Genomic DNA, 8,265 nt, shown 5'->3' with positions numbered 1-8,265 from the left:
CGGCCATGTGGTCCTCTCTGTGGACTGGAAGAGCTGGTAGCTTGATGGGACTCTTGAAACAAGTAAGGGGTACTTCCCACCTGGACTTCTACACTGAGAGGTTGGTGGTGGCGAGTGCGGTGGTGGTGGTGGCTGTGGTCATTGTTAGCTGCCCTCTGCTTGGCCCTGACACTTGGTGGCCCTGTGCACAATGGGGATTGAATTGTTGTGAACTGTGGGCCTATGACTGGCTGGTTTCCCCCAGAAGTAGGTGACCAGGCCTTTCTTCCTAGTCTTCCTGGTTCTGGAAACACCAGTGAAAGGTGTCGAACAGCACAGCATCACTCCTGCCTTCGCGGATCGATGGGCAGTGGCTGCACTTGAGGTACAGGGGTCAGACTTGAACCTGGGTCACTTGCATGGTGGCAAGAATCCTGCCACTGGACCACCACTGCCCCTTAAAATTCCCAGGCCCCTCCCCTCTTTTCACTGTACGCAGTGTGTCCCTGGAAGATGAGTCACAGTGCGTCTCAGGCAGATGGCCTCATCGGACCATTTCTTCTCAAAGGCCCAGGGTGGGGGCCAGTCATCTGGGAGCAGGGAAGATGTGACCCCTGGGTGATCTGGCCGCGGCCTGACCTGGTGAGAAGGCAGTTTTTTCTTGTTCAAAGGAGAGTTTGTTTATGTGGAAGAAGTCAGTCTGCTGCCTTTTTTTAATAGTTGAAATGTTTTATTCCATCTCCCAGTCCCCTTGGACCCTTGAAAACAGAATTGCCCCCTTTCAGAGCCTGTCCCTGTTTTGGCAAACCTGGGTGGTCTGCTCTCTGGCTAAAGGAGGGTGGTTGTTTGTGTGGTGATGGGTGTAAGGGCAGCTGAGCAGAGGCCAGGGTCCCTTAGTGAGGACCTGCCTGGGGGCAAAGGCCAGGAGGGGCGGTGCCAGCGAGGTTGGCTGACTGATGTGAGCTCCCAGGAGGTGGGAACCAAGGTCACAACCCTCTCCTGTTACACTCTGCAGATCCCGCAGCTGGCCTGAAATAGGGGGCCTAATCTGTGCCCTGGGTCCTTATCCACTTGCCAAACACCAGGCACTTCTGCCCTGGCCCTGAGCCTGGTGGGGCTGCTTAGCATACAGCTGAGAGAGGGCAGGCCTGCCCCTGAGCCAGCTGGGAGATGGAGGCAGGGCGTCATCTCCTCTGGGGTGCCAGGTGGTTTGGAAAGACATAGAGCTGGGAAAGGGGTTCACAGGACTTGCAGGCAACCAGTCATCTGGAAAGGAGCCCTGGTGGCATTGTGGGTAGGAAAGTGGGCCGCAATTTGAACCCACCAGCTACTCTGAGGGAACCCGATGAGGCTTTCTGCTCCACTCGTGATTCACAGCCTCAGGGACCCAGCCCCGCGGGGTCACTGGGAGCCCTGGACGAACGGAGGGCTCTCAGGCAGGGAGTGTAGGCTTGCCCCGTTTGCCCATCGTGAGGAGGCCCTCCTCCCTGATGAAAGGGAACAGGCAAGCTCAGGTGTGTCGAGGGTGGGCAATCAGTAGAAGCCAGGTCTATAGACCACCCTACCCCCCTCTTTGACCAGGGCTTTCTTCCTGGGTGGTAAGGGAAAGCGAGGTCAGGGTGTGGGCCAGGCTTTTTGTCCAGACCTGCTTACACCGATACAGATGTCATACCTGCCCTTTCTTGTCACCTTCACCCCCAATTTTCTGGAAGCAATTAGGTTTTGCAGACATTCCCATGTCTTCAAAACCACTCTTCATGTATGTTTACCAGAAGATACTTTTAAAATAAATGGCCGCCGGACTGGGCTCAGTAGCTGCCACCCAGAGGGAAAGCTGTTCCCAGGGGCTCTCACCGTCGGCCCCAGAGGACACCTCACATCAGCCCCAGGAGCTCAGAGGCCTGGCCCAGCTCAGGACACAGGGACCTACCTAGCTCACAGGCACGGTCAGTGGGAGAATGAATAACTTCTGGCGAAGAGCAAGTATTGTCAGGAGTCTGGCCCCAGCGGCAGTCTCTCCACCTCCACCCAGCTCCCCAGAATGGGGAACTGTCCCTTCGAGGTCCCCACGCTGTCAGCCCGCATGTGCGAGGCCTGCTCGCCTAGACCCTGACCTCCCGCAAGCTAGGTGCTGAAGCCTTTGGCCCAGAGGCCACTTAGCACCCAACAACTGCAGAGACAATGTCCTGTCAGCGTGGGCTCTGCCCACCCTTCTTGCCTCCTTACAAGGCGACCCTCCAACTGCAAATCGGGGCGGTGGTGGGGGTGGAGAGGCAGAAATTTTCCCCGGAAGAAAGCAGCCTCTTTGGTCATTTTTCATTCAGTTTGGCCAGTAAGGGTGGAAAGTGATGCCCGCTTTAAAGGAAAGATGTGTAATTGACAACTTCTCGATTCATCAAGAATCCAGTGAATCATGTTTGCCCAGTTGGATGCTGGGGAAGGCTGAACACGGGCCAGAAGCAGGAAAGGCTGTCAGAAAACTGTGTATTCTCATTAGTTACAGAAGTTTGGACTCACAGAGCAGGCCCCTCCAGCTTTGGAAGTGTATGTGTCTGAGCAGCTCGTGGGTGGAAATTTCCACTCCATCCTGTGAATGAAACCACTGGCTCGGCCTCCTTCCCAAAGCCTGTGTTTTCCCGAGGAAAGGAGAAGGCGTTTGGAGGGGCGGTTTTTGCTCAGGATTTCCGTCAATGGCTGGGCTTCCCAAATCTTTGAAAGCGTAAAAGTTGCCAATGAGGTGACCCCACCCCACTCTCCCCCCATGTCAGGATAGAACTGGGCTCCCTCTGCGGGGTTTTCAGCGGCTCAGCCTTTGGAACGAGATCGCCAGGGCTTTCTTACGAGACATCTTTGGGTGGGTGGAACCTCCAATCTCTCAATTAGCAGCCGAGCACATCGGCACCACCTAGGCATGCCCCTAAAATTATAAAACCAAACCCATGGCATGGACTGGATTCAAACATAGAGAGGACCCTATAGGGCAGAGTAGAACTAACCGGTAGGGTTTCAGAAACCGTAAACCTTTATGGAAATGGACTGCCTCATCTTTCGCCTGAAGAGCGGCTGGTGGTTTCGAACCCCTCACCTTTCGATTAGCATCCCCAGCGTTTAACCCACTGTGCCACCAGGGCTCCTTTCTGAAAGCATAGTAACAAAGTAACGCTCCTTGTCTCCGACTCATTCAACTCCAGCTTGTACTTTGTGGGCTGAGAGTGGTGGTGGCCATGCTTGCTCACACTCCGGTCTCCGCTAGCTGTAGCGGTGACCTTAGCCCCTGTGGACTTTACCTTCCTCATCTGCACAATGGGACCATATTGCCGAGATTGCCTACAATCCAGGCTGGTCAAGAGAATCAAAAGAAGTGGTCGGAAAGCTAGCTGTCACAGCCGTGATGGTATTAATTCATCAGGATCATGAATCACCTCTGGCTGCACATGAGCTGAAGAGCCTGTTTGTCGGCAAACAGAACGCCCTGCTCGGGAAAGACACAGAGCCCGCGGAGCGTGTGCCGCGGAGCGTGTGCAGCCCGGGACAGGCTAGGCTCAGCTCTGATGCACCAGTTCCCCCCCACCCCTCTGAGACCCCAGATTGCCTTACTGGACCCCACCCTCTGGGAATTGGTTTCTAAGGCAACGGCCTCGCTTTGTGTTCCCAACAGCTGGAGATGTGTTTTGGTCCAAGCCTGCTGCTGGCACACATTTGTCCTGTTTCTTCCCGGGGAAACCTGAGCTCGTTAGTTAGGTGCTGGCTGTGAAATCATGGCGCACAAGCGGTCATCCTTCTCGGGGGATGGCAGCAGGTCGCCGGGGGAGTGCCTCGTGGGCCGCAGAGAGCACAGAGCCAGGGGACCCTCCCTCAGAGGGCTGTCTTTGAATGGGTTCGTCCTCAAGGGCATCCCAAGCAAGGGGTGAGAGCTCTTTTTAGGGATCCAAAAACACTTCTGGGGCTTACCTGAAGTTATCCCTGGAAGTTTTGGGCAGAGACGATGGGAATGAGGAGGGAATGGGGGAGAAGGGAAAGGAGGGAGAGGGGCAGGAGCAGGAATGGTAACCATAAAGGAGTTTGGAGAAAAGACGAGGCCCTCCTTCGATAGTCCAGATGGTTCACGAGCTCTCGGCCTCTGATGGAAAGCCTGGCGGTTCGAGTCTACCCAGAAGTGCCTTGGAAGAAAGGCCTGGCGATCTTCGTCTGGAAAACCAGCCCTTGGAAGCCCCATGGGTGCAGTCTGCCGTACAAGACCACGCGGGTGGCATTTGCCTGAAACAAAGTTTAAAATACAGGAAGGGGCCGGGCAGAAGAGCAAATGGCAAGGAGAAACCGGGCAGGGGAGGAAGGAGCGCTGTCACTTTGCGGGGAAGATGGCCGCTCTCAAAGACTCTATGTGTGGAAGTGCCAACTACACCGAGCCGCAAGGAAAGTAAAGAAAGCCAGCTCCGTGGACCGCAGTTCTTCTCTGACGCACGTGGGTCAGAACCAACTCACCGCCAACCGGCTTAGGGGGTTGGTTTGGTTGGTTGGTGTGAACAAAATGAGAGCCGCAAGCCGGCAGCCCTGTGAGAATAAACTGTGACCCACCCTGAAGGGCCACCAGCTGACAGCCGTGTGTGGCAGGTCGAAGATCAGAGTGGTTTTTTGTTTGCTTCCCCCTCGTATTAGCTTGTTGATCCTCACAGAAATCTGGGGGACAGATCCTAAGCCCCCACCCCTCAGCCCGTTTCTACACATGGAGCCATAGGTGTGCGCACGATCGAGCCTGAAGGAGAAGGAAGTCGGGTAGTGGTGACAGGTTGGGCTGCTAACCGCAAGCTCAGCAGTTCAAACCTGCACAGAGGTTCTTCGGGAGAAAGACGAGGCTGGGTGCTCCCGTAAAGATGAGCAGCCTTGGAAACCCACAGGGGCAGTTCTACGCTGCCCTGTCGCATTGCTGTGAGTCACCACCAGGTCCATGGCAGGAGTTTGTGTTGGTTTGTGGGACTCAGCTGCGTCGTTTGCAGGGAGCAGGGAGGCACTCAGCTTACCTCGGGCCAGAGGAGAGTGTGGAAGGAAGGTGAGCGTTATTCTCAGTAGGTGGTCACGTGCGCAGAAGGGCCACAACTGCACAACCCAGACAGGAGAAGCAGACACCCCAGCGCAGGCTAGCGCATGCTTTGGAAACTACAAGTGGTCCAGGTTCGAAGCGTTCCTGATCCAGGCTGTACTGGTGTCCCAGGCAGCCTGGGGCTCTCAGCTGCCTGTTCCTGGACTCCAGCTTTGACACAGCGCAACCACTCAGGGTCCCTCTTTCTCACCTGCCCTACCACATGTCCTCACCTTCCTCCACAGCAAGCCTTCGGACTCCTGAAGATACTCTGTTCTGTGCCCATGGTCCCGTTTGGCCACCATTGCGATAGGTGCCTCCCTGTGGGCGAGTGGCTGTGGTCAAGGGGGTGAGTCCCATAGAGGGCACAGAACCCAGCCATGTGAGCAGACAGTGCCTGGCTCCTGTCCCCCTGCTTCCTGTGACGCACTACAAGCGTAATGGCTTAAGCAACAAAGATTTATTAGATGACAGTTCTGTAGTGCAGACGGTCACCAAGCCCCTCCTCTCGCCCAGCCCCTCCCCCTTGGGCTAAACCAGGTGCTGGCAAACTGATTTATTTCTTTTTAATTTTTGGAGGTTCTAGGAGTTTTGTGATTTCTTTGCTCATTCGGGTTGTTGACAGAGTCCACTTCCTTTGAGGTGTAGGATTGGGATTCTACAACCCCCATGCCCTGTTCCCAGTGTCTCTAGGTGTCCGGCTTCCTTGGCTTGTGACCCATCCCCCATGCCCAGTGCCAGGCCAGGTTCCTCTCACAGGAAAATTGCTCGACCTCATGATCTCATTCGCAGCCACCGTGCAGGGATCGGAATCAGCTCCATGGCAGTGAGTTTGGTCATCTCATCAACCCAGGCAGGAAACCTGCTTTGACTTGCAGGACTCCTGGGACTGGACCCAGCCCGGCTTCCATGTCCAGCCCTGTAACCTTCACCCCATCTATCCTGGCCCTTCTGCCCTGTCAGGGGCCAAGCCCGCAGGCTGTCCTGTGGGGATCGGGAGGCCAGCACGTTGTGGCTGTTAGGTGCCATCCTGTCAGTCCAGCCCACAGTGACCGTGTGCACAACAGAACGAAACACTGCCCGGGTCTGCTCCATCCTCACAGTTGTCCTTCTGCCCGAGCTCTTTGACGCAGCCACGGTATCAATCCACCTCCTTGTGGGCCTTCCTCTTTTTAACACCCCTCCTCTTTACCAAGCACGATGTCCTTCTCCAGGGACTGGTCTCTCCTCTCCTGACAACATGTCCAAAGCATGTGAGATGAAGTCTCGCCATCCTTGCCTCTCAGGAGCAACCTGGCTGTACTTCCCCTAAGACAGATCAGTTTGTCCCTTTAGCAGTCCAGGTACTTTCAATATTCTCCTCCCGTGCCACCATTAAAGGCATCGGTTCTTCTGCGAGCTTCCTTTTTTAATGCCCAACTTTCACATGCACACGAGGCCATGGAGAATACCATGGCTTTAGTCGGGCACACCGTAATCCTGAGGACCCTCCTACCTCTTCAGTCTTCTAAAGGGGCCTACTCTGCCACCATGATGCCACCACAGACTGTTTCCGTAGCAGGGAGTGTGGGCAAGAACCCCCTGGCAGGGATGTGGACACAGAGGCACTCAGGAGAGGAGCCCACCCTGGTTCCTACCGGTTCCTCTGTCCTGCACAACACCAGGCACGGCATCCTCTCTCTGGTCTGCAAGTTCAAGGGACCAGTCAGACATCTTATTTTTTTCTCCTGCTCCTTGGGAGAAAGATGAGGCTTTCTACTCCCATAAAGAGTAGAAAACCTCAAAAACCCACATGGGGTAGTTCCACCCTGTGCTGTAGGGTCGCAGTCAGTGAGTGGCAGTCAGTTTGGTTGTGGTGTGATAGGCAGAGTCCCTGGGTGGTACCATCGACTAACACCCTCCACTCTTAATTGGAAGCTGGTGACCTGCATCTCTGAAAACAGCCACTGGACACCCCGGGGAGCACAGCTCTCCTCTGACACATTGGGCCCGCTGAGACTGGGGCCTCCCGGACTAACAGCTGGTTTTTCAGACAACTCAGGAGGAAGCCATGTTTCCGGTGAAATAACAGAGTGGAAAAAGCGCAAGGCCTCCCGGCAACCTGGTTTGGCCAGAGCAGAGGGTTTCAGTTGGCGCTTTGGGGTGATGGGACCAGGAGCCATCATCCAGCGGCTTCCACGGGCGGTCATGTCAGGGTCACCCGACCTGAGCTTTCCACACAAGTCCCACCAGAAGCAACTGCCACAAGGGCTGCCAAAGGCCTGCCAGGCGCATCCCGCTGGCCACCTGTCAGCTGACTCACCCGCCCCTGCTGTGAGTCAGCTGCCTCCCAGATACTGGGCCTCTGGACCCTGCCACTGCTGGGACATGTGGCCACACGTGCACAGGCCTGGGCCTCAGTCTGGCCGCCCACTGGAGTCCCCTGATGAGCTTTCCAAAAAAAAAAAAAAAATGCTGCTGTCTAGGCGCCACACCTCAGACACTGCCTGAAGGGGGCAGGAGTGCAGCCCGAGCTCTGGGGGCGGGTCAAGCCCCTGGAAGGGGAGCACAGGAATTCTTGGCTGTACCTGGAGGAGCTGTGTCACACTCATCCTCCACTAACACTGCTTGCCTTCCCTGCCCTCGACCCATTTGGAAAAAGCCACACTTTTCCCCTAGACAAGTCTCTCTTGGGGAGGCTTTTATTCGTTCCCAGAGTGTGATGGTGTGAGGCAGGGGTCCTTGTGCAGTGATGCTGGGAGGACCGGAGCTCTGTGGAGTTACCTGCCTTGTTTATTTCTTGCAAGTTCTCCTCCAATGACAGGATGCTTGCTGCCTTACCCCTTTCCATTGCTCACTTTGGGGGGTGAAATATTTCGGTATTTCTTCTCTGGTGTCCACTTTTCCTAGGTTCCAGCTTGGCAAGTTTACTCTACGTACAAGTACTCTGTAACGGTCTTACGCCCTGCCTTCTTCGAAATAGCAGTGGAGAACACCTTTTTACCCCGACACCAAAGAGCATCTTCTAACTGCATTTGTGGCCTCTCTTCAAGGAGCCATCCTTTGGGACACAAAACAGAGAGTGAGCCGTTTGACGCCTCAGGTGTATTAGTGTGAGGACGCCCTTTCAGTTTAGGTCGACAATGAGTTTAGAATCCACTGTCAAAGAGTCACTGTCCCCCTTTACCTGCAGGCCGCTTCCTCCAACTGCGTATAAATGTGAAGTAAAA

General features: G+C 55.2%; 1 protein-coding gene across 1 annotated transcript in view; it reads left to right on the top strand.

The window, feature by feature from the left end:
• UST (uronyl 2-sulfotransferase) overlaps window positions 1-8,265 on the top strand; it is a 230,629-nt gene that overhangs the window by 105,774 nt on the left and 116,590 nt on the right. The window lies entirely within an intron of this gene.

This window comes from Echinops telfairi, unplaced genomic scaffold (genome assembly GCF_000313985.2).
Source record: "Echinops telfairi isolate 266 unplaced genomic scaffold, ASM31398v2 ScPeMD7_3533;HRSCAF=4204_0, whole genome shotgun sequence".
Classification (NCBI taxonomy): domain Eukaryota; kingdom Metazoa; phylum Chordata; class Mammalia; order Afrosoricida; family Tenrecidae; genus Echinops; species Echinops telfairi.
The sequence above is the reverse complement of the archived record's forward strand: the minus strand, read 5'-3'. Positions and strand labels throughout refer to the sequence as shown.